The following is a 27,896-nucleotide window of genomic DNA, read 5'->3' on the forward strand; positions in this document are numbered from 1 at the left end:
CTCTGTCTTGTGTGCATGCACGCACTGTCACGATCTGATGCACTTGTTAATGGCGGATCTTTTAAAATCAGCTCAAATTTAGCACTGGTAGGCTAAAATTAATTAATTCGTTATGACCCCCTCCCCGCCGGTCCGTGAAAAAAAAAAAAAAAAAAAAACGGTCCATGGTACATAAAAGGTTGGGGACCCCTGCACTAGAAGACATTAAAAATGATACATCATAACTGAGATCAGTTTTTTTTCTAGGTTTCCTAAAATATTATTAGATTTAATAAACTGAATAGCATACAGCTTAAACTCTATAGGACACCAGTCGACTATGATCAGGTTTGGACACCATGATATGCGTACATGCATTACAAATCTACATGATTGGTGTTACCTGCTTTGTGGCATTAAACTGGGGTTAACTTATTTCTTTGTTTTCCCACCTTAGGCCCAACAGCACTGAAAGAGGAGAAGGAAGTACTGAATGAAACTGAAGAGAAAGATCAGTTTGAGAATCTTCATGTTTTCATAACTGGAAAAAAATCAATGTGTTCCTTACAGTCAGAAAATACATCTACACAAAAAAGAGCCCAAAAGACAAGAACTAGGAGTTTTTTCACTTGCTTTCAGCGTAGAAAGAGTTTCAGTGAACAAGGAGAAGTTAAAATCTTCAAGAAAATTCACACTGGAGAGAAGCCTTTCATCTGCCTGCAGTGTGGAAAGAGTTTCAGTCAAAATAGAAGCCTTAAAAGGCACATGATAATTCACACAGGAGAGAAGTATTTTATCTGCCAACAGTGTGGAAAGAGTTTCAATCAAAAAGGAAGCCTTAAAGTCCACATGAAAATTCACACAGGAGAGAAGTCTTTCACGTGCCGTCAATGTGGAAAGAGTTTCAGTCAACAAGGAAACCTTGGAAGGCACATGAGAATTCACACTGGAGAGAAGCCTTTTATCTGCGAACAGTGTGGAAAGAGTTTCAATGAAAATGGAAACCTTAAAATCCACATGAGAATTCACACAGGAGAGAAGCCTTTTATCTGCCAACAGTGTGGAAAGAGTTTCAGTGTAAATAGAAACCTTAAAATCCACATGAGAATTCATACAGAAGAGAAGAGTTTTATCTGCAAACGGTGTGGAAGAAGTTTCAGTAATCCTGGATACCTTAGAGTCCACCTGAGAGTTCACCCTGGAGAGAGACCTTATGCCTGCAAACAGTGTGGAAAGGGTTTCATTCAACGAGGACACCTTGACAAGCACATGAGGATCCACAAAAGATAGAAGGCTGACAGATCCCCTCAGTGTGGAAAGAGTTTCAACCAAAATGTGTGAAACAGACAGTTCTGTCCTTTATTTTGATTGGTTGACCCACATCTGAAGCTCAAAAGTATGTAGAGAGAATTCTCCCTAACTGATACTCTAAAAAGGACACATACTGCCATAGGAACTGACAACTTTCATTAATTCTTAGAAAAAACTTTCTGTGAACAACACAGATCATTGTGTATATTATTACTGTTCATTTAGTTTGTCTTTTGTGAAAGATGTTTTTGTAAAAGATGGTGTATGTTATCTTTTGATACCTATACAACATATTAGTGTTTTAAGAATCTTTAGTCAATTTTGCATGAACAACCAATCCCAGTACATATGCAAATACCATGCTTACAGACGAAGAGTCGTAAACTTTCCCTCCAAAAGCAAAAGTCACCATTGGCTCTCTAGCCTCCCAATTATCAATTATCCTGGCCTCTCTTACCTTTGTCTCCTAACTGTGACCCCCATAGGAGATAAAAGCTTCACACAGCAGGGCTCGACATTAACGCTTGTCCGGGACAAGTGGTTTTGTAAAAGGGCAAGTGAAAGAGAATTTTACTGGCCGGAATAACAATCTTACTAAATTTACGTTTAGCATTAGCCAGCACTTTTAAATTTGCCAAGATGTCAGGTGCTCTGGCTCCCGGTAAACACTGGACTATGGTGTCTGGAGTCTCTATTTTCACGTTCCGTACAATAGAATCGCCAATTACTAGAGCACTTTCATCAGGTTTCTCAGTGGGTGCTCCACTGAGTGGGGAGAACCTGTTTGACGTTCTGATTGGAACGGAAGAGTGGTGTTTTGACCCGCGACTATGCCGTCTCACAGTCACCCAGTTGCCCTGCTGCATGGCCGCCTTAACTACCGGAACCGAACAATTTGCATGTCTCCCTGAGCTAGTCACATCCAAAGCCGAATCTAAGTCCCTCACGTTCTTACTATCCTCCATTAAAGTTTGGATGTGTGTCTCTAGTTCTGAAATCTTCTCTGTCAGCCTAGCTATTTCCTTGCATTTATCACATGTATAAGGCTCACTGCCGACAGAGATAGATTGGCTATACATGTGGCAGGTGGTGCAGACACCAATAGCAAGACAAGAAAAAGCCATTACTCACCGTTTTTGTAGAATGGTTCCAACTTACCACTGTCGTATAGATGAACTCTTGAAGAGAGGGATGGGATAAGGAACAACAGAGTGAATAGAACGTAAAAGAAATCGCGATTCGCAAGCTAATCGGCTAACAGAATGCTAACTTGTTGCAAATTGTGGTTGTGGAATAAAAGCGAAACGGTTCACGTGGGAGAAAGGAGAGGGGTAGTAGGCACGAGTAGAGAACGTGAATGTAAATGCAAGTCGCCAGTGGCAAGCTAAATAGCTAACCCACTGCACTCGTGGCTAACGGGTAAAGTGAGCGGTTAGTGTGACGGATAATTTCACAGGTATGTTGGGAGTAAAGCTGTTTTTAATTACTTTAAACAGCAGAGAGTAATAATAAGATAGAGATTTCTAAAGGAAACAAGCTCCAGAAAGCTACAATCACAGAGAGCTAAAAACACAAACCACACTGCAGCTCAGCACTACAACAACAGTTCAATAAACTAGTAGTTAATATTACCTGACTTACATTTTAGATAAATCATTGACCATTTTTGCAAAAAAAAAATAGCTCTAAGCCACAGCAGAACAGTCGCGAACTTAGCGCTTTTTTTAATGAATTATGTGACCTACTACCACCTATTGGTCGTTCAGTTTCATATTTAAAAGTATTGCATTTTTCCAACATTTTAGATTTATGTAAAAAAAAAAAATTTTAAACAGTAATCTTGTAACATTATTTATGTATTTGCAATTTTACTGTGTAAATGCATTTTTGGAAACCTCTTATCTTCATTAAACAGTCTGAGTAAATAAATTTAAATGGCATTTTCGATGCAGGCTAGGTTTTTCCTGTGCAGTGGAAAGATGGAGTTTGTTGATACTGATTTAATTTGAATGGTAGTGATACTGAGTCACATTAATTAAATGTATTGATAAAATTGAAGAATTAAATGATGACATACATTTAGTAAGGTTCGGAAAATAAATTTAAAAAGTGTCCTAGAAGGCAAATGTCACGTATCTGGTCTATCCTGTCATCATGAACTCTTGCACCACACTTCTGGACTGCAATCCCCACAAGCCACTGCACCAATCACTGCACACACCTGCTCCTCGTTTTCCACTGCACTGATTGCTGCACACACCTGTTTCACATTTACCCACATGCATTTGAGCCACAGACACACACACTTCTGGCGCAAAGTCTTATTGTTCCATCTGGTCATTATTTCCGAGCGTTTCTTTCTGTTTTTGTTTTCTCTGTGTTTGATTCCTGGACTCCTCCCCATGTTTTGATTCTCGCTGCCAGCCCCGACCTTCTGCCTGTGTTTGACTACTCTTTGGATTATCCTCGTTGTTGTTGTTTGCCGGTGATTGACCCTGTCTGTTTACCACGCCTTCTAATAAAGCCTGCATTTGGATCCGAAAGTCAGTCTCCAGACCTCCTTTGTGACAGAAGACTTCGCCGAAACAAGGATCCAGCGGCTTTATTCGTCAGCAGAACGACCACCCAAGAATGGATCTATCAGGAAGACAGTCCAATCCAGTAAGTTTGCTCTGCTCCATTTTTCAAGATGGCCGTCCCATCGAGGATTATGTGGAGAAATTCATTGCTTATAGTTACCTGGCACCTTGCGATGAAACTATGCTCAAGGAATGTTTTTGGAGCGGATTGGACACTGAGATCAGCTTGAACTTACCTGAGGAAGACCCCAGTTGGACCCTCACACAGTATATAGACTTTGTTTTGCTGTTTTGCCTCCGCTGGTTCCGCCCAGTCTTCCAGAGCCTCCGCTGGTTCCATCCAGTCGTCCTGAGATTCCTGTCTGCCCGGTTCTGGTCACGGAGCCCATGCATGGACTGTGTGGGTTCCCACCCACCCTCCCTGCTGCTCCAGGTTGCTCTGTCACGTATCTGGTCTATCCTGTCATCATGAACTCTTGCACCACACTTCTGGACTGCAATCCCCACAAGCCACTGCACCAATCACTGCACACACCTGCTCCTCTTTTTCCACTGCACTGATTGCTGCACGCACCTGTTTCACAATTACCCACATGCATTTAAGCCACAGACACACACACTTCCGGCGCGAAGTCTTATTGTTCCATCTGGTCATTATTTCCGAGCGTTTCTTTCCGTGTTTGTTTTCTCTGTGTTTGATTCCTGGACTCCTCCCCGTGTTTTGATTCTCGCTGCCAGCCCCGACCTTCTGCCTGTGTTTGACTACTCTTTGGATTAACCCTTAGTTGTTGTTGTTTGCCGGTGATTGACCCTGTCTGTTTACCACGCCTTCTAATAAAGCCTGCATTTGGATCCGAACGTCAGTCTCCAGACCTCCTTTGTGACAGCAAATATCACAAATATTCTGATTAAAGTAAGACTTTATAAAGTAGTGATGAGACTATTGCTACAGAAAGGATTCCTCAGTTCTCCAGGCTTTTCTGAGTTCTTTTAGTCCTGTGTCTCATCACTTTGCCATCTTCTGCAGCCTTGTCTTTTCATTCCACCAAAGTTTACAGGAATTCAATTCGGTCTCTTTCTCAGCTCATCATTCTTCTTCATTTTCCACCTTGGAAGAAACAACCAATCACCACAGAGTCAGGACACCTTTGGAACTCATAGCTCTTCAAACCTGGAAGAATGTGATTTCAAGTCAAAAACCTTGAAACCATCAAGACTTTCACCCAAGACTGCATCCAAACACTCGTTAACGACCAAGGCAATGCAAGTATCATAAATTTAACTAAACAAACAGAGGTTTATCGTTTTAAACAGTTGTAAAACAGCAGAGGTGTCGATCTCCGAATGCGAGGATGGATAGCTCCTAAAGCATATTTCCATATAAATGCACAGCTAATTCGTTGTTTTGTCACAAGTGAAAAACAATATTAACCTTCTAGTTGTAAAAAGAGCCTCATATAAGCCTAATATTTTGTGCTATGGAGTCCATTCATTCGCATTCAGAGATCGACACTTCTTGACTGGCAAGACGGCCGCGAGCGGAAATCCAAATAGTGTAGGTGAGTTGTCCAAAAACTTTCTTTTCAGTAAACTCAGTGTACACAAACAATGTTCTCAATGCTCGAGTTCATGTGTAGAGATCCAGGGGATACTTCGAGCAAAGTTTCATGGTGTGTCGAGCCTTCTTAAGTGTTTTAAAAATATCGATTTTGATGCGCTCAAATTTATGCCCCTAGTACTCGCATTCACCAGCCATTGAAAACAAAATGAAATCACGGTTAATCTCAAAATCGGCTCGTTTATCATAATTATGCTTTTAGATATATTGTATCCATTATATCTATTACTAACCAATAGTTTTTGCAGTTTACTTCAACTCACCTTGATGTACACCTTGATGTACAGTTGCATAACATACATTAGTGCACAAATTTCTAAGGAACTGATATACACTGTAAAGTGTATAATGTGAAATGACGCCTATTTTAAAATCACTTACACTGGCGGGTGGCATGAGGGGGGCGATAGTGAGCGGCAGGGAATTTCACTCATTATGTCTGTCATGTCAACACACTACAAGACTTTGGCTGTATCCGAAATCGCCCCCTTGCTTGCTGTTTAACAATCATTTAAAACTGACAGTTCGAGTAGTAAGATTAAAGGATTTATCTTGAACTAGGTTAAAAAAATTTATAATCACTTTACAACAAATTCGGTACCTGTGTTTTATGCTGTATTACGCCATGGACTAGCGCGTTGTAAAATGAATAGATGGATGATTCAGCTGCGGCGCCATCGTCTGGCAAGACGCGGGATTTCAGTCGGTGCGCGGCTCTCACAGTGCATTATGGGTTATCTCTAGCTGTTGAGTGTACATCGGTTGTACACTCGTTTTTGCGGTGTATTGTGGGATTAAATGAGTGCACTCGAGAACGTCCACTATGGTTTCGAACACCACTTAAAATGGCTGTCCCATTTTAAGTGGGACAGACAGGGGACGATTTCGGATACAGCCTTTGTCTAATTTCGTGTTGTGTTTATTAACTTTGCAGGTAAGACGAGAGACGTGGCATCGCAGTTTATGTTGATCAAATGTTTATGTGTGTATCCAATGTGTTTTTGTTTGAGACACCTGTGTTTAAAATCGATAAAATTAACCGCGTCAGCGCACCCGCGGCTGGGATTCGGCCAACTCTGCCGTGCTGACAGAGGCTGTGCAAGGTATTGCAACATGACAGATTAATTGACATCGGTAGAGACTAAAACGCGCTCAATATTGTTTGTAGAGAGAGCCCGTATATATTTGATTATTAAGTCATTAGTGGCTGTATTCTGTCATTGTTTGATGAGAAATATGATGCTGGTGAAGAGAGTTTATAGTTTTAAAAAAGAGTCTATAGTTTTATAAGGAAGATATCTAAATCGAAGATCGAAAATATCTATAAATGTGTTTTTTTACACAGTTTGTGTATGTTAGTACAGCATAATGATTTTATTATTGTACTGTTAAAAAAAGTGAGTTACATGATGTACATTGCAAACACTTAAATGTTGTGTATTTCAGGAAATTGTGTTATTTGAGTTTATTGAAGAGGGAGTTTTTGTCGCTGATAGAAGTCACACCTTCAGTCATGTCAACACACTACAAGACTGGGTGCGTTCGAAACCACATACTCAATGTGTAGGTGCTTATTTTCAATAAGTACTTACTTAACAAGCGCTAAAAGAGTACGTACTCTACAACCAAATCTCATTGAGTATGAATGTGATCTGCACCTCTTCCTCCATGTTGACGTTATCATGTGACCAACAACGTAATAAGAAGTGCAATAACTTAACATATAGCGACAGGTTTAAATCATCTTTCTATAAATATTTTGATATTGATGAAATTTGTTCATTTTGTGGTCATGTTGAAGAAACAGCTGTTCTTTTATTGTGATTGTAGTATAACGGATACGTTTTGAGGTTCATTTTGGTTTTTCTATTTTTTAATTCTTAAAGAAATAATTTTTGTTAGGAAAACCCAAATTCTTTATTTTTTGCAAAAGTTATTACTTTTGTTTAATGTTCAAAATTGTTTATCCACACGCAAAACTATAGTCTTAAATTCTTGTTGAATTTCTCTTTTCATCCCTGAGGCTTATCAATAACAAAAACAACAAATCCAATTTTTGATAAACTATGATGGGAATATTTGGATTATTCAGAGATATTTAATCATATTTCCATGTATATAATCGCATTCGATGATATAAGCAAGCCTAATAGTTATGTTTTCAGTTTTTCTCATTATGATTGTTCATTGTTAAAGATAAATACCATCTTTCCCTGAGCCTGTAATAAGAAGTTTTGTAGTAATAATAATAAAAAGAAAATAAGCACAACAGGTGCTCAAACACCTCATAGCATCAGTAACACAACGCCTCTACCTTGTACATCTTCCTCCATGTTTGCAATATCTGCACAAAGGAGACGTGGATCAGCTGCTTGAAGTTCTTGTGTTCGAAGAAGACACTTGATTTTACACTCAAAAAATGTAAGTACTACTACTTAGAAATTATGATGAACTCAGAATGCACTGATCAATAATAATGATAAATGCTGACCTATAATTATATTTTTTAGTAAAAGAAACATGTTTTTTTTAAATCAAGTAATTAATTAATGCATATGTTAATGAAACTTATATTTTATTTACTGATAACAACATGGATATATGAGTAAAATAATAAAGTAACCATGAACATAAATAAAGACACATGGAACAAAGCTTTATTCAGACATTTGGTATTTTAGTCTTTCTCTAGATGCTCTCGCTGGCTCTTTGGTCTCTGAGGATGAAGAGACCACAGCAACATCTGGTCCAGATGAGACAAAGGGCAGGTGGAGTGATGGAGGGTCTCATCGATGGCACTTGAGACCATTTCCAGGATGCTGCTGTGGATTTCTCTTTTCTCGATGCACACACCAGTCTGCAGACATTACAGATCATACAAAGATGCACAAATACAATACATAGGCTGTCATTTAAACAGCACAATGTCATTTGATCTCTGTGTTAGAAGTAACAAAAATTAACAATCTTTTAGTTAAGTTTCCGGTTTTATTTTTTCCCGCAAATGCTGATGTCAACTTTGCTTTCAGGTCCTGCTCCACCGCAAAATATCTGCAACAAAGGCACAGAAATCAAGAATCAGAAAAGTGCTGTAATAGCTCTGCTTAAAGTTATTATTTTTTTAATTGAATATTATTAATAATATCGCAACTTAAGGTTTCAAATATGTTTTATTGATGTCTGTACTGTACTCACTCAAAGCCTTTGATGGCAGCACTGCTTTATCAGTTATCTTGTCTCATCTGTCCCTGTAACATCCAGACAAGATTCAATTATCGCTGCTTCATGTGCTCAATACTACATTAATGAGGTAGCTGTTGTGTTAATTGGCTTTTAATCCAATAAAAATGCTCCTGAATTTTATCAACAGTACTATTAGACAAATGAAACAGATAACTCATGTTTAGTTACTATATTTACATGTGTTTATTTACATAACATTAATCTAAAGCAGTGTTGACAACAGTGAATTCTACATTAACTCACATAACGTCCATATCACTCGTTTAGATGTCTGTTTGGTGTTGTGATGTGCTCATTTAATTCTCTCAGAACATGTTCCTGTCAGTTGTTAAACATTTAGTAATCATTTTTAAGCTGTATATGATCGCTATATGTAATAAAACGTGTTTTACAGCGAAATCACAAATATACTTTAACGTTACTGTCTAACGTCTTGACACCTTATGCAAATCAGCAGTTTACGGTACAGTAGCTCAACAAATACGATTTTAAGACAGAGAACCTTGTTTTGGTTTGTAATACTTACATTTGTAAACATTCTCGCATACGGCATGGTGGCACTCAAAATGCGAATGAGTGCCTCAACTCCGTCATTTGGGCCCGCTGTCCAAAAACAGTGTTTGTAGGTAAGAGTAGAGTTGAGGCAGCTGCAAGTATGGCCATTTTAACTTTTAATGAAGGGTCCTCTGCCATGCTTTCCATTATGGATAAGCTTTGGCTGGAAAGCACTGTCGTTACCGTCACCACCATCAGGGAAACCGATATGCTGAGGACCTACATATGGTACAGGCACGGTGAGCTAGGCTTTCAACCCTTTAGGTGAACTTTGTGTTCCGATGGACATAGATGACTAGAGTTGCAGTTCTGATGATAAGTTTGTGTCTGTATTTGTGGTTCCCTGTGGTTAGTTGAAGGTCTTGTTTGGCAATGTTGTTTTATTCAGTAGTCATTGTTCCTGGTCTACATTGTTATAAACAATTACTTGGCCAGTTGTTTTGCTTGTTAGCAATGTTTTCGTATAAAAATGTGTGGAATTTTTACAATATAAATCTTTAAAGCCCATTTTCTCAAAATGACTTTTCTCTCATACTCCAAGTCCGAAATCTCCACTTGTCACGTGCGAGAAAGTGAGGTCTGGGTCCAAAAGCAGGTAAGTAATTTATTGAACAATTAAACACAAATAAACAAACAAAACAAAGGCCAACACGGCACACACGACAAGAACTGAGCAGGAGCAGGATAACACAGAGCTGGAGACACGAAACAGGAAACATCAAAGATAATGCAGACTCACAGTGTGAAGGACGAGTAGAGAATATAAGGACAAATCTTAAGTGTGATCAGCTGGGGAAGACGGGTGACAAAATCAAGGCAGGTGCAACAATCAGGGAAGGGAAAACAGCGACATCGTGTGGTGGAGGGAAAGGCTGCAGCCCAGAGTCATGAGAGTACCCCCTCCCTACGGAACGGCTTCCAGACGTTCCCAAAGTCTGGAGGGAGGAGGTACGGAGGAAGGCAACTCAGGGGGAGGGATGGCGGGCCAGGCCCGTGCAGCGCAGCCGCCTCCGCGTCAGAAACAGAAAGCGCGGTAGCCTCCGCGTTAAAAGCAGAGAGCGCAGCGTCAGGAACAGGACGCTCAGCCGCCTCAGCGTCAGGAACAGGACATAACATAAACTCAAATACTAGATAAACAAAAACCAAGGCCAGGAATACAGGAACGTAGAGCAGACAGTCAGTTGACAGAAGACAATGCAGCCATGAAAACGGAATGAAGAATGAGTGTTCTTATACAGAGTCCAGATAGTGAGCAGCTGTGAGTGAATCAGTGCAAATGACAAGACAGACGTGAACAATCAGAGGAGTGCAGTGCAAACACAGCGACCTCAGGTGTTTGAGGGAAAAACCACAGCCCCGATCATGACACCACTTCAGTAGCATCTATATACACCAAAATTTCCAGTCTTGTACCTAGTTATATTATGGAGACAAGTACAGAGGAGTTTGTAAATATATTATTCCTAGCCTGATTTCTATAACATTTTATTCCAAAAAACATGGCGAAAATACATTTTTTAAGGCTATTGACAGTATATTCTAATTTACAGGATAACAAAAGTAGATATCCATAAATCCCTCTGTAATTTTGCATCTAATACGTGAACACAATGAAAAATTAATTTTGAACTTGGCTTTATCCAATTCTGAGATTTCGTTTTTTAAAATATAGGCAAATTAGCGCATAATTTGCATATTTAAACATAAAATTACAGAAACTTTGTAATACATTTTTTTTCTCATCTTAATGTAGGTAATCAACTGGGAAAGTTTCATGATTATATCTGCTAGTAAAAACTTTTACCCTATTCACCTGTAGTGTCTCCCCTTAAGTCAACATAAAAAATTTATTTAGACCTCTTTAACGTGTAATACTAATGTTAGCATTAATAAAACAATCCTTGCGATCAGAATAAAATATTGAAAAAAAGGCATAACAACAGTATATTAAATTAAATAAAGTTTATTTAACATCCACAAACATTCCTAAACTGAAGGTTTCACACTTGCTTTTGCTGCACTCCTGCCAACGGAAATGGTCTTCCACATGATAAACAATCACGTTTATAATATAAAAAACTCATAAGCTCACTAAAAGAGCCCCCTTGTTGTAGTGCAGACTTTCCACCATCAGTGATGAATGCTTACAACAAAATATAAATAAAATAATAAATAAAAACTGTTTTACTTTTCAGATAAGTTGTTTGCTCCGAATAAATCAAAGAAAATGTTTTCAATTAACAAAACACAGAATATAAATGACAAGATACCATGAAATAAAAATGTGAGATACTCTAAAATACAGATTTGTTTAAAGGAAATTTACACTGACGCTCCATTTATATGAACTACCAATTCTGACCCTCCATTTATATGACCTACCAATGCAATGACACCCTGATGCTCCTTTTATATGAACTACCAATGCAATGACATGTTTTCATGTCACAACACTGATACCCCATAGCGTAAGCTCCCAGTATTGTGACATTTTACATTGACAACCCATAGCGTAAACTCCCAATATTTCTAGGTAGTATACTTTTGACACAAATTTCTCTTCATGGTAATTATTCTGTTGTGCACAAAGTACTTCACTGCTATCCAGTCTCTTTCGTTATTCATTAGAGATTGGTTTTCATTTAGGAATCTTTCACAGTCATTTTTTCCAGGGACTTTCATCTTCTTTAGGAAGTTTTTGAAGTGGTGTTCAATCATTTTACTCTCCACTTCTGTCCAGGCTTTTCTGGATTTTCCTTTTAAAATAAATAAGATTAAGTGGACACATTATTAATAATAATGAAATAATAACAAAAGTAAAAGGGACAGTAATTACATGATAAATGTGGATGATATTCATTATTATTAGTTGAATAATATACCCTTTTGATTTAGTGGCAGTGGTGGTTTCCTCAGGTATGTAGATGCTTCCCCTGATACAGTCTTTCTTGAAGTGGCAGTCCCTTTTTCGAAATAATTATCCTTTGCCCTCCTTTTATTAGATTCAGCATCCTCCGATTCGGAATCACTGGTGCCCTCTTCAACTGTAACAAAACAATCAAACACATTTTTAAAACTGACAGTAGATTTTTTTTTTAGATTTTTAAAATCATTGACACTTTGAATTGTTTAAAACAATAAAAGGCTTGAACTACTTCAGTTGTGTGTAATGAATCTAAAATATATGAAAGTCTAATGTTTATCAGTACATTACAGAAAATAATGAACTTTACCACAATATGCAATTTTTTTTAGAAGGACCTGTATATATAAAATATATTAGGGCTGCAACAACTAATCGATAAAATCGATTATTATCGATAATGAAATTTGTCGACAACGATTCTCATTATCGATGAATCGGGTCCGCCCACAGTGCACGTACAACTTCAGAGGATCACGTCAAATAACAGCAATGAATGACGCATTTCTATAGACAAAATGCATCTAAAAATAGTGGAGGAAACAGACTGAGATGCTGCAGGAGAGTTACGTGATCCAAGCTGCTCAAAACATGAGAATTCCTCATTTAAAACTAATAGAGTGATGGCTTGCCCTGTGAGGCGCTTTGAGATCCGTTTGCGTCCTCAGCATGAAAACTTTCAGTTTGCGGTCATATCCTTATCTGTAAATGTCACAAATTTACTTGAGATTTTCCATTTAAAAATCCATTCTGGCAGTCTGTAAGTTTAAATCTTTACTGAATGAGCGTGTCAGACAGCCGGAACACAGAACACAGAAAGGGAGACAATTAATACTCAACTCAGCGCAAAAACATTCATTGTGCTGAAACATCTGTTGTTGAATGTTAAATTTAGATTTAAATACAACATGTAGTGCGCGTATTTATGGAGGGTATGAACAGTTGGGCTGTGACGGTGGCAGATTTTAACCACCGCCGGTGGTGCGGTGTTTTATATATAAATAAATGAGGCTTAAACATTATTCACGAACGTGCGTGTTTTGCAATTTCTGTCGGTGAACAAGCTGTCTACAGAACACTTAAATAAATCAACGAAATAATACATTTAAATAAGAAAGTAGCCTAAATAAGTGTTAAATAGGCTATTAAACAAGCATTCGTTGCAAAAATTCCTACAACCTCTAACGTTACAGCTCATCAGAATTACTGGCCGAGTTCTCTTTCTCTTCCCCATTGCACAGCTGCTGTTTTTAATAGCAAAGTAATTACATTCATTGTCGTTTCTTTAGTTTATAAAGTTAATTTAGAAATATATTTGGAACATGTTTTATTTGTGAAATTCAAGTTTTTGTTTTTTAAAGTAACGACAAAGCGGCCGGCGGCAGATAGATCAGTTTAGCCTTCTCAAATCATCACGATTTAAATTAAAATCCTTAGATAAATAAATAAATAAAAAAAATTAAGCATATCACAATATTAGTTTAATCGTTTAACCTAGATAAATGTGTAGGCTACTAATAGGTGCATATCCAATAGTTTGTGCGGAGATTAAAAGCTTTGCAGGACATGGAGGTGCAAGTGCTATGTGAAACTTCATTTTTGCTTATAAATGTAAGAGTAATAAATTTACTTTAAATTATTACTTCACTACTATAAAACGAAATAATTCAAATCGAAAACAAAACTCTTTTATTAGCTATAGGCCTAATCCATAAAGATGCACTCAGAAAATACTAGTTTATTAATAAATAATATGAATATCTCCTTACTTTTCCCCTCCACATTCATGGTAGGCCTAATAGGCTGTATGCACGGCGGTGAATGACGTACTTCCGGTGGAATATAAGGATGCTGGATTACTTCCGTTCCGGCGTGATTGTAGAGTGCTGTGTACTATTTTTTCTAATAACTTGTATTGTCTTCTATACTACGGTAACGTTAGACACAAAAACAGACTCCACTCATATTGTTGATGCTTATTTGCTTTATTATATTAAATAAACATATATCTAAACATCTAAACGTATGAAAGTATCTTTTAAAAGACGGGAGGACAGCCCCTCTAGCCACCACTGCTGTGTGCCGCAGTGTACAGCATCTGCTAAATTTAACACTTTTCTAAGTTTCCACACGTTTCCTAAAGAATGTGGGATTATAAAACCAACTTTGCCGCCTTGTATCTCCATTACCACTGTTTCAGCTATAATTAGCAGTGATAATGCAGTGCTATTCATCTGTCGTAGAACTGCATTACATTTTTTATTCTTATTATTTTGTACAATAATCATCCATACTAGCTAAGATAACAGCTGTGGTTATCCAAGCTGAACAGTGGTAACGTTAGAAAAGTAAAAACTGAACTGGACTGAACATGTCCAACAGAACTTTGAACGTCACTTTTAAGCTACTACTCCTTCTCTCAGTTGGTGTGGAGTCTCTGCTTTCCTCATAGAGCGGTAGCAGTGAGCTTTCACTGAGATCTCATTTGTGGCCCTGATTTTACCTCACACTTTCAGACAAAATTACAAACACATTAAATGTCAAACATTTGATAACGTGATTTGATAACGTGATTAGCCTGCTGCTGGACGAATCGTAAAAAAATAATAGAAGTTCAGTTCAGGCGGTTCAGGTCAGCTGAATTTACCTTCATAATTGCACAGATACGAAGACACATAAAACTTGAAACCTTTCTCAAGTTTGCTCTGTGGCGTTGTACTGCACATCAGTGATTGTACATTTGGGCAACTCCTGCAAACACCGAGTAAAATTCGTCGACTCTGCCATAATCGCGTTTTTCTCCGCTTCAAACCTCTCCAACCGGAAACGGAATAGCAGCCTTGCGTCAAACGCGGAAGTACGCGTGCATAGAGCCTATTACTTTAGCTGGGGCTTTGGGCCAGCTTCAGCTTACTGCGTGCATTTGAACGCGGAACTCTTGCGCTCGCTGCTGTTGGTGGGACACTAAACACCGCCACGGCAGAATAAATAGCAGAAAAACTGTATTTTATGCTTGTTAGTGTGTTTTTCTTCAGATATTTGTCCTTTCTCTTTATTACAACAGGTGAATTGTTGTAAATGGTTAAGCACTGTGTTTTCATAGCATTCAGAATGTGGAATAGTGTGATTAAAAAAATAAATAAATAATTGGAATTTTTAAGCCAACGAATCGATTAATTGAAAAATTAATCAGCGAACTAATCGATTATCAAAATAATCGTTAGTTGAAGCCCTAAATAGTAGTATCACCAAAGACAGTCTTACTATTGGGAGATGAGAGGATTTGTGTTACTTACTACTGAATAAAACGTAATGGTAAAGCATAACATTACAGCATTGATGTCATTGAATTTCTGTTTCTGAGTTGTGTGACACTTTATTGCAATTTGCGGACACCATAGGAATGAATGGGATGTGCTGAAAGCTGAATCCAAAAATCAGTGACTTCTCTTTAAAAAAAAAAATTTCAGTAGAAACTCTAAAAATAGTTCAATCCAAAATTATTGTTTAGTTTAAGACATGTTGAAGATTATCTGATAGGCTGTCGTTTCAATAAATCATAAGCTATTTCCTCTAAAAAGCTGTTCATTCAGCCTATTGAAGCCTCTCCACCATTGACATCAATTTAAAAAAATGGCGGCTAGTGTCCTTTCCTGCTAACTTTTTTGGTTTGCGGAAGAGAAAAATAAAAGATGTCTGTCTTTGTCATGGCTAATGACAATACCATCTGCTATACTATACTATACCATAGGTTTTGACTTGACTACAATTGTAAGCACAATGTCACAGCAAACTAGTATGAAAAACAACGAATCTACAACAGAAATCTAAATAGTGAATGGTTTTTACCATTGATGGTAATTAATATCACTGGTTTGCCTGGTAAAATGGTGAAGTTGGTGCCTTCACAGGAGCAGTCTGGCACCTTCACAGTCGGCAAAATGCAAGCTGGCAAAAAAAAAGAAAACCACAAATTAGATTATTTGTAACTGGCTGCAGACACACATGAACAGCAAAATGAGGGCTTTCATGAGAGCATACTGTACCTTGCTCATGGATGCAATATTCATCGTCCCCTTTGATGATGTACGAGGTTGGAGGAATGGCTTCAAAAAACCCATGGATGACACATTTCCTGTTGTGGAGTGGCTGTTTTTTGTGATACAATACATCACAGTCCCCACAGAACCACTCCTAGGGAAGACGCTCTGTGCACCTAGGGAGAAGATCCCCCCCCCCCCCCCCCCAATATATTACTTCAGGTGAATAACTAAAGTATAACACACTGAATTGAAGCTACTCAAAATTTAATCAGACACTAGGTTTGATTGTATTGCACTGCATAGTGGCTCAGTGTTTAGCACTTTCACCTTACAGCAAGAAGGTCCTTTGCTTTTCTCATAAATATGGTTTTCATCTGGGTTTCCAGGTTTTATACCATCCTAAAACACATGTATCCTAGCCTATACTGTATATAAGGGCACTAAAAATTAATTCTCAGCAAGCCTACACTAAAGTTAAATAATTATGAAAACCAACCTAATAACAGCAGGCTCATGGCAAAGCCAACACAATGGACAACCAACAGCCTCTTTTACAATAAGGCATTCAAGGTGGTATGGTCTTGCTTCTTTCCAGCGATCTGAGGCTTTCTGCTGGCGAAAAGACCATGATGACGCAGAGCTTCTTGGAGGCTCAGCAGAAGGATAAGATGCCAAAATATCAGAGAGCCTCTCCATATTTTTTTTTCTGTAAAGAAAATATGAAAAAAAAAATCAAAAGGGACAATTTAGATGAGGACCAATTAAAACTCCACTCATGAATATTTAGAATAAACACCATTTCATGATTCAGTATCAAACCAGCCTTAAACTTTACTAAATTGTGTTCTTAATCCATTTACAGCACTGTCAGATTTGTGTAAGCAGTTTTTTCTTTAATTACACATGGATTTTAGATTCATCACTGTGATTTACCAAATTCCTCTTGAGGATTTAGTTGAGCTGAGGGTACAGTAAGTGGAACCTCCACACTGGATGACAAGGAGCACTCAAGAGTAGGGTGTGCGACTGAACCGCTTTATTGGCGGATACGGTTACGGATCGGATATTGGCGGATCCGTTGCGCTGTGCAAGTGGACTCCAATGCCTACCCGTTTTGCGGATCCGTTCCGGATCTTGTGGTACATCCGGCACGGATCCGTTCTGGAATAATTTTGCTATCTGGGCGTATACGTTCTATATTGATATCAGAGACCAATTTAAATTATTGGATAAATGCATTCTATGGCACCTTTAACCCCTTAGAGTTCCTGTCAAACTTAACTCAATGCAAAACGTTCCGCCGTGTGTAAATACAAATGAGGAATCATGTTAAGCTAAATATATTCCGTTTATTTATTTTTATTTTTCTATCTGCTTTTTTTTCTTAGGCTATGATTAAATTTTGACCAACATAATTATATTTTGCGGTAATTGTTATTTACATCTATTTTAAGTAACTATTTGCTTATTTCTGTGGTTACTTTATTCTCCAAGGTACTTTAATGTATATATATATATATATATATATATATATATATATAAATAAATAAAACCATTTTAATTAAAGATTTCCATTCAGACAGACAGTCAAAATCAACTTAATCCACTTTCAATGTAATGCTTTACAGATGTATGGACCTTTAATGAATTCTGCTTGAACCAAATAAATATTATAAACCAAATTATTGCCTTTATAGTCCTGATATTTGATGAAAAGATACTGATTTTGCATTTAAAAAATGTCTTTTAATAATAAATGATATACTCTAACGAACAGGACTTTTATTTTGTCCTGCTGAAGACGTCATAAGGCTGCGCTGCGCTCCTGTCTGTGATTCGGTTGAAGAGAGGTGAGTGTTTTTAAACTTTTTTTTAAGTGTTTAAATCAAAACAACTCGGTTAGAGAATGGTTTATAAAAATGTGAAATGAATTATTACCGAGTGTAACTTATTAAGGCTATTTTGTGTGAATAAAGCGCTCCTGCACACGAGTAACAGAAACAGTGCGTCTCATTTATCTGAACCAGTTTATCATAAACACGAATTCACTGATGGAGAAACGGATCTTTGAGAAAATCCGAGTGAACTGAATCGGTTGATTCGCAAAAATGATTCAGTGTTTCGAATCACCACACGCTGATGACACACTGCTGACCAAAACTGCAAATGCAACGAAAATAACATAATAATAATCATCATGGTTAATGATTTTTTTATGAACCTGTAATACTTTAAATGTAGCATATTTCAGTAAAGACCAAGATAAACTTAATGCAAATAGGAATCTTCTGTGTGTGCTTTTTATTCATTTCAGTTTATTTTTCATTATTATTCTGATCTTAAACAGGACAAAGTGTTCAAACACACAGAAAAAACAGATCCATGCGACACAATTATAAAGATGGCGTTTATTAAAGAGGAGAGTGGAGACATGAAGATTGAGGAAGCATTCAGAGTCAAACATGAAGATACTGAGGAACAAACAGGTTGGTTTTCATTCTCAAAGCTGAAACAGTGGCGCCTCCAAGGGGGGGCCAGGGGGGGCCGCGGCCACCCCTAAAATGACACTGGCCACCCCATTGGCCCCCCCAACCAGCAAGAGTGGAGTTTTTTAGAATAATAATTTTATTTTATAAATTAACACGGACATTGACAAAACACAATATTAGAAATAAATATAATAAACTTCTATGATGTGTAATTTAGAATACGCTCTCAACCCCTCCACCTCTTGAGTTGCGGCGACTTCAAGGACTCTCACAAGCGCAGCCGCACCGCGAAGCATGCATAAATAGTTTTGTATGCAATGACAAAGAGATTATATTATATTTCGTTTCTTTATTATTTTAAGTTAATTTAGAAAAGCGTTTGGAGCATTTTTTTGTTCGTTAAATGTTAGTTTTTGATTTTCAAAACGACCAGCGAGTCGATCATAGCCTATGTTTGATCAATTTAGCCTTCTCAAATAATCACGACTTGCCTAAAATAAAATCTCTGGATATTAAACTGTTCAATCATATTATATATGTTAGTTTAAACATTTAACCTATATAAATATACGCTGATAGACCCATATCCAATCGTTTGTGCATGCGGAAAGTGAAAGCTAATTCTGGGCTTTAAACTTTGTGACTTTATAAAAAAAGAAAACATAGAAGACCACGTTCAGTGGGACTGGGAGGGGAGGGGTTCGCGATGGGCTCCCCCTCGCCAAGGGCCCCTGTTACTCTGTTCCACTATTACCCCCTGTCCGACGCCCCTGCATAGAAGATGCGCTTCTCTCCACGGCCATAGCCAGTAATGAGGTCACCGAGGTCCGGACCTCGGTCATTTTTTTATATTCAAAAATAAAATGTCAAGCTCTCTGAATGATTATTTAGCCGTTTAATTTAGCCGATTATATAGCCACCTCATATCACATGAGTGTTTGCAATTCATCTTGCTGCGAGAAGCCAGCGCAGTGAACGGGGCTTGAGAGCGCGTTGAGTGAGAGCGCGGGTTCAGCCTCTGTTTGTTGCCAGATCCACGTGTATTTTGACTCGTTTTTCCAATTTAGTGTGACACTTTGGGACGTTTATAAAGTGGAAAGTTGAACGTTAGTGTTAGTGATATATTAATAATATTTACAAAACACAAGCTTTGAACTTATTTCGGATATCTTTTTCTTTTTTTTTTTTTGTAATTGCTTGTTTTTCGTAGCAATATCTGGCAACATTGTACATTCATAAAAAAAGCTTATAGACTATCTGTAACTTAATTGCTGACAGGAAGATACTACAATCGATAAGACAAACGCAGTGATCATCGTTATTATCTGAAAGAAATGTATAACACTATCAAAAACAATAGCATAATACAAATCTGTTTGCTACAGAATGAAATAGGCTACTGGCCAGCAGGAAGACGTCTCGTGCTCTTTAGTTAACCTTAAGTCATCAAAAAACATTAAAGCAGTGTTTCTCAACTGGTGGGTCGCGGAGTGTGCAGTCAAAGAAACAACAAACGTAATTCTTTTTTTTTTCTGACGCTAGACTATATGTAGTGCATTTGTGGGTGTTATTATAGCAGAATTCTTAACACCTTACTTCGGACCTCACTAATTTTCAAACCCTGGTTACGGCCTTGATTCTGTCGTCTTGGTCTTGAACAGAAGCGTTTTACAATAATTAACCGAACCGAAAGCAAAATCTTTTATTAGGCTATGAAATCCTTAAAAATGCAGTTCTCTCTAAAGACGCGTCCACTGAGGAAATGGCGTGTCAGGATCGTCAGCTTAATGTTTTTTTTTTTTTTTTTTTTTTTTAATATTACCTTACTATTTCCCCCGACACGTTCATGGTAATTACCTCTGCCTGTGCTTCGTGGCAAGCTTTAGGCTATTGCATGCGCATGATCGCGCAACTCTTCAAACTGCGCTGCAGGCACGCTCGATGCTGCCCATCGGGCTCGGGCTGCGCTTGTATTAAGCTTGTGTCTATTTTGATGAATATGCCGATTAAATATCTATGCTTTCTTGTTTATTATTAATCTCATTTTAAATTAATTTGCACTCCAAATAAAGACGAGGTTATTTGCAGACTTTTTCTATTTTGCTCTGTACAGAGCATAGTAATACTTAAGTTTTGAAGCCTATAACTTTATATGCTACCAGAAATAATGCCAAAAATTATTGTCTTCAATCAGATTTAGGCTTTCAATTTTTTGTATTGTATTGTGCCACCCTAACATTTTTACTGGCCCCTTTCGGCCACCCTATGAAAAAAATCCTGGAGGCGCCACTGAGCTCAAATAGTTTTTTTTTCTCAAATAGAACTTAATGTTTTGTGTATTAATTAAACATTTTATTTGTGTAATACTAAAACTTGGATATTACAATATTCAGAGCTTCAAAAACATCAGTCTGCTAGTAATATGAAACATTTCTCCAGTGGACACCTCTTGCTCTAGTTACTGCATGCTGTCTACATGACCAGTACATTTATAATAATGCATAATAATATGTAAAACATATATTATAAAAAACTGTTATGACCTTGATCTTCTGTCCAGCTCAGTTGTAAATGTATCATCAGAAGTTGATCTAGGATGAGTGTTTCTTCTCTTCTTCACGTAGCAGCAGCACATGTTGGATCTTCTTCATATTAAGACCCACAATGTAGATTTGAGGAACAAACTTTTTTCAGACAGACTGAGACTAGCTCCTATATGATCCAGTGAGTTAGTGCTGTTTTTTACTTTACATTGACACAGAGAATACATTTTGAGAATAGTTTAGATAGTACCACACACAACTTGTGTACTATAGAGTTATTTTGAAATGCAATATTAGAAGCTTTCTTAAAGGCGTAGTTCACTTTCAGAAAAATAATTCACAGATAATGTACTCACCCCCTTGTCATCCAAGATGTTCATGTCTTTCTTTCTTCAGTTGTAAAGAAATTGTGTTTTTTGAGGAAAACATTTCAGGATTTCTCTCCATATAGTGGACTTCTATGGTGCCCCCGAGTTTGAACTTCCAAAAAGCAGTTTAAATGCAGCTTCAAAGGGCTCTAAATGATCCCAGCCGAAGAGAAGGGACTTATCTAGCGAAATGATCGGGTACTTTCAAGGGCTGGACCAGAATATTCGATTATTCGAATATTCGTTCGGTGGGTTGACATTTGATTTTACATTTTGAGATTTGAATATTCGTTTTTTTTTCATACACCTTGCATCCCCTGCGAAAAGGTTCTCATTCGCGCTTAAATATGAATGAAGAAGATCAGACTGCTGCGCCACTAACACAGAAACAGCAAAAAAAGAAAAAAAAAGAGAGAGATAAATTTAGTAATATTTGATAGACACTATAAAGTACAGTCGGGCCCACTTGAATGGTTGAAGCAAAACTAGGGCTGTGACTGTCGTAATGACAACTGCGCCTCTGCGTTTAAATGCACGCAGTAGCCTAAAGCTGACCAGCAAAGCCCCAGCAAAAATAATTACCATGAATGTGTCGGGGAAAAAGTAAGGAGATATTTGAATTATTTATTAATAAACTAGTATTTGACACAAAGATCCTGACGCCATTTGCTCATTGGACGCGCCTTTAATACTTAAATGCATATGCATTAGGCCTATAGCTAATGGAAGAGGTTTGTTTTCGATTTGAATTATTTAAATTATTTTTTTACAGTTTCGGATGATATATTAGTCTTACCTTTATGAGCAAAAATGAAGTTTCACATAGCGCTGGCTGGCGCTTCCATGTTCTGCAAAGCGTTCTTATATCGATGGGTTTTAAAGGTCCCATATTGTACACATTTCTGGAGGTTTATTTTAGTTGTTGATGTCCTTAAGAATATATATTTGCGGTATAAGTGCCAAAATCCATCTCAATATATTTTTACAGCTCCTTTTTTAGGAGCTCTGTCAAAAACAGGTCGATTTTGGCCCATCTAATTAATATTCATGAGCCTCTCTTCTGATTGGCCTGTTGTTTGCTGAGTGACGCACAGCCAGGCCAATCAGAGGTAACTACGGTCATGTATACTTTAGCCAAGCCCAGAGCCATAGAGAGAGCCTAGCCTGCTGATACTCAACAGGATATTTCAGAATGATCATTAATGTTTTTTCTTTTTCAAACACCGAATTCAGTGAGCTACATAACTGTTGCTTCAGTAAAGCCCCTTTCACAATGAGCGCTGATTCTGGAAAATTACTGGAACGAGCGCTGTGTGAACAAAAGCCAGAACCAGAAAGGCAGTGTTGTAGTGATTGATGCACGTTACCCTGCGACTCTTCACGACAAAAAAAAAAAAAAAAAAAACGTGCAAAGTGGAATGAAGCAGCGATCAGGCAGAGCCAGCTCCTCACTATCAGCGCTGAAGCACAGTTTGTTCAGGTTAGTTTCAGTTTAGTGAAACGTACGCGTCGCATTACATCTCACATCCAAACGTCACATGTCTTTATGGGTTGTGTGTAAAGCACGCACAGATTCCGGAAAACAACTGTGAATGAACCAAATCAAACAACTCCGGAACAAATCGTGGGAAACATTATCCCTGTATTTACCGGAATCGCTGTGTGAAAGAGGCTGAAGTTGGCTCATGAAAATGAACAGCTACTTTAAGCAGGCTGTGTGCAGTTTACAGTGGATTGACTGTTTTGAAACTCATATGATAGTTACATAGCCCCTAGACCTCAGTTATCATGAAAAAAAGCCAGGAAATTTCGATTTTGACAATATGGGACCTTTAATTGAAATCGTGATGACTTGGTCGTTACTTTAAAAAACAAAAACTTAAATTCAACAAATAAAAAGTGTTCCAAATATATTTCTAAATTAACTTTATAACCTAAATAAACGAAAATAAATGTAATCACCTTGCTATTAAAAACAGCAGCTGTGCAATGGGGAAGAGAAAGAGAAAACAGATCGGTGCCAGTAATTCTGATGAGCTTTCGGAGAAGGTCCGGGCGAGGTTTTAGTTTTGTTTGCAAAGAATGTTTGTTTAATAGCCTATTTAACACTCTTATTTAGGCTAGATTCATATTTAAATGTATTATTTATTTGATTTATTTTAGCGTTTTGTAGGCTGATTGTTCACGGACGGAAGTGCTCAAATAAACAGGCACGTTTGTTAATAATGTTTGGGCCTCATTTATTTGGGGTTTCAATAATATACATAGGCTATGTATTTTATATAGGCTTATATACACAAACGTTATATATAATGTATATATATTTATTTATAAATAATTTAGATATGAATAATTTATTTATATATAAACACTGCGCTAAATTTTTTTCGTTCTTCTTTTATTTAAATAGCCTACCCTTCACGGTGCCAGTAATTACTGTGCTAATTTCTGATTTGGGAGTGATTTGTTTGTAAAAAAAAATGTTAGGCTACCTTATTAAAAGTATTGCACTTAACAGACCTGTGTGTTTTATATCACGGTGTCCGTTCATGAAGCATATAAGCTCTGCCTGCGTGAGGCGCGCTGCATTCAACTAGCAATGTTCTATTACAATTTATTAATTCTGAACGTGTGGTGTGTCCATATTACACCAAAATGCAACACTGCACTCCCTTGGGTCCACAGCAAAAATCATTTGGATGAACTGTTCTCGACATAATAAAAATGCAAACAGAAAGACATACAGAGATTCCTGCCTTTATTAGACAGAAGAATATGTTCAGCCCCTCCCACCGAAGCTTCGAATATTTGATGTTGATTACTACCGAAGCTTCGAAGCTCAAAAAATGGTATTCGGACCAGCCCTAGTATTTTCGAAAAACATTTACAACTTATATACTTTTTAATCTCAAACCCTCATCTTGCTGAGACAAGACAAGAATTTGAGGTTAAAAAGTACAGAAATTGTAAACATTTTTAGAAAATAACCCATTTTTTTTCTAGATAAGACCTTTTTTTTCCTTGGCTGTGATCAGCTAGAGCCCTTTGAAGCTGCGTTTTGGAAGTTCAAACTCGGGGGCACCATAGACGTCCATTAAATGGAGAGAAATCCTGAAATGTTTTACTTAAAAAAAACTGTTTCCTTATGACGGAAGAAAAGACATGAACGTCTTGGATGACAAGGGGGTGAGTACATTATATGTATTTTTTTTTTTCTGAAAGTGAACTACTCCTTTAAGATGACATTTTTACACAATCATTATTATTTTTGATTCTGTAATTTTTTTAAGTGTTTCTAGCCATCCAAGCATGCTTATATGTCTATGTAAAGGTGCATAACACAAACTCAAAATGTGAATAATAATTCCGCTCCATAACGGATAGCATAGTGTTATGCTATTCAATTGGGCTTAACATGCATTTGTTTTTTTGCCTTAGACACTGTGACAGTAAAAGTGGAGAGTCAAGATCTGCATGAAATGAAAGAGAAAGATATAAAACATGATTTCATAACTGGAGAAAAATCTTTTAGTTTTTCACAGACTGAAAAAACTTCCTCTCAAAAAAGAGCTCAGAAGACTGGAACTACAAGTCTTTTCTTCTGCCAACATTGTGGAAAGAGTTTTAGTAAAAACAGAAACCTTAAAGTCCACATTAAAATTCACACTGGAGAGAAACCTTATACCTGCCAACATTGTGGGAAGAGCTTCCTAAGAACAGAGGATTTTAAGAGTCACCTGAGAGTTCACACTGGGGAGAAGCCGTTTGAATGTGGTCAGTGTGGAAAACGTTTCTCACATAAATCAACCGTTTCTAATCATATGAGGATTCACACTGGAGAGAAGCCTTTCATCTGCAAACTGTGTGGAAAAACCTGGAATCAAAAAGAAAAACTCAAGATTCACATGAGAGTTCACACTGGAGAGAAGCCTTTCACATGTGATCAGTGAGGAAAATGTTTCCCATACAGAGAAAGCCTTAATATCCACATGAGAATTCACACCGGAGAGAAACCTTACACCTGTCCTCAGTGTGGAAAGAGTTTCACGGTTAAAGGAAACCTTAAGATTCACATTAGAAGTCACACGGGAGAGAACCCACTCACATGCAATCAGTGTGGAAAGTGTTTCAGAAATAATTTAAGCCTTAATAATCACATGAGGATTCATTCAAGAGAGAACGGTTTTAAATGTCATCAATGTGAAAAGAGTTTCACAGACATGAATCACCTTAAGGAACATGTTGAAATTCACATTGGATAAACGCCTTTCATGTGTCATCACTGTGGAAAGAGTTTTACACACAAAGCAAACCTTGAGAATCACATGAGAGTTCACACTGGAGAAAAACCTTTCACCTGCCCTCAGTGTGGAAAGAGATTCACGGTTAAAGGAAACCTAAAAGTTCACATGAGAATACACACAGGAGAGAGACCTTACAAGTGTCTTCATTGTGAGGAGAGTTTCATATATCAAAATGACCTGAAAAACCATTTGCAAAATCATGTTTAGACAACAGAGTGATTCATTGGATTACCCTCTTCTCATTTCTTCACACATCTACAGCTATGGAATTATGTTAAAGGGATAGTTCACCCAGAAATGAAAATTTGATGTTTATCTGCTTACCCCCAGGGCATCTAAGATGTAGGTGACTTTGTTTCTTCAGCAGAACACAAACAAAGATTTTTGACTAAAACCGGTGCAGTCTGTCAGTCATATAATCGAAGTGGATGGGCACCAAACCTTTAAAAGTAAAACAACACATGCACAGACAAATCCAAATTACACCCTGCGGCTCATGAAGATAAAATGTATTAAATGTAAGTCCAACATGTGAACATTGGGTCATTTATTTTGGTTGAGTCCACAGATTTGAAAGTTCTGTTGTGAATGGTTTTGTTTTTATTCAAGGGCATTTGAGACTGATTTTGCCCATGACCCCATTGTTGTCCTATTAGGCTGGTCTTCATATTTGGAGACCCATGGTCCCAATCAGACTTAGGCAGTTCAGTGTGTGATGACAATAGCAAAAAAGACAACATATTCTGTGTGGGATGTGAGTTTATAATGTCTAATAAGGTAATAATGTAGCTGGCCATAACTGGATAAACACTAGTAGTGAAAATGTATTTTATATAACCTTTTCCTGTGATTTTTATTTATTTATTTTTACTTTTTTATGCATTTTAAATATGTTTTCTGTTTGCATGTGTACAAGTGTGTCTCAAAAAATTTGAATTTCATGGAAAAGTTCTTTATTTTTTGTAATTTAATTATTCAAAGGAAACTTTCTTATATTCTAGATTCATTGCAAACAAACTGAAATATTTCAAGAGGTTTTTTTTTTTTTGTTTTAATTCAGATTGATACAACCTAAAAATATATATACAAAAAATCAGTCCCTCAAAAAATTTGAATATTTTTTCCAAAGATCAAAAAGATATACAAAACAGAAATGTTCAAGATCTCTGAAGTAGATTTAATTATTCACTTAATAATTGGTTGGGGCTCCTTTTACACAAATTACGGCTTCAATGCGGCGTGACATGGAGGCAATAATCCTGTGGCACTGCTGAGGCGTTTTTGAAGCCCAGGCATCAGAATAATACATCAAAAAATATCTAGCAACATTTCAGTTTGTGTGCAATGAATCTAGAATAAAAAAAGTTTGCTTTTTTGAATTAAATTGCAACAAATATAGAACTTTTTCATGATATTCTATTTTTTTTTAGATGCACTAGTTGTGTATGTGCAATGTGATCTAATGAGAATTTGTATGTATTTTTTGTGAAACTATGTGCATGTGTTGATTAACAACTTCAGGCTAACTTTGAAGAGCTACATGTGCAAAGCTTGAAGACTACAGTGGAGAACTATATAACTTCAAAGAACATGACCCACATTTAATCTCAAGCTAGCTCAGAAACTTTATTTCAAATTAAAGAAACTGATGAAAGGATAGTTCACCAAAAATGAAAATTGTCATCATTTACTTGACATTTTAAAATGATTTCCAGTGAAGCGAATTAATATGTTGTCTAATATATAATATACCTCAACAGTATATCACAGATGGGGAGTTGAGCTTGCAGTGGCCACGTCTGATGACAGCCTTCAGACAGGTAAAGATTACCTGAATGTTGAGGTGAAGCTCTTCAAGGGCCTTGTCATGCCAGAAAAAAAAAACATGAAATATGGGCTGCATTTCAGTACAAATCCAAGACAGGAACTTGGTGTCTTGCA

General features: G+C 37.2%; 1 pseudogene; it reads left to right on the top strand.

The window, feature by feature from the left end:
• The first annotated feature begins 443 nt into the window (after positions 1–443).
• Positions 444–26,904, top strand: LOC141305343 (uncharacterized; annotated as a pseudogene).
• Positions 26,905–27,896: the final 992 nt, after the last annotated feature.

The sequence above is a fragment of the Garra rufa genome, unplaced genomic scaffold (assembly GCF_049309525.1).
Source record: "Garra rufa unplaced genomic scaffold, GarRuf1.0 hap1_unplaced_002, whole genome shotgun sequence".
Lineage (NCBI taxonomy): Eukaryota > Metazoa > Chordata > Actinopteri > Cypriniformes > Cyprinidae > Garra > Garra rufa.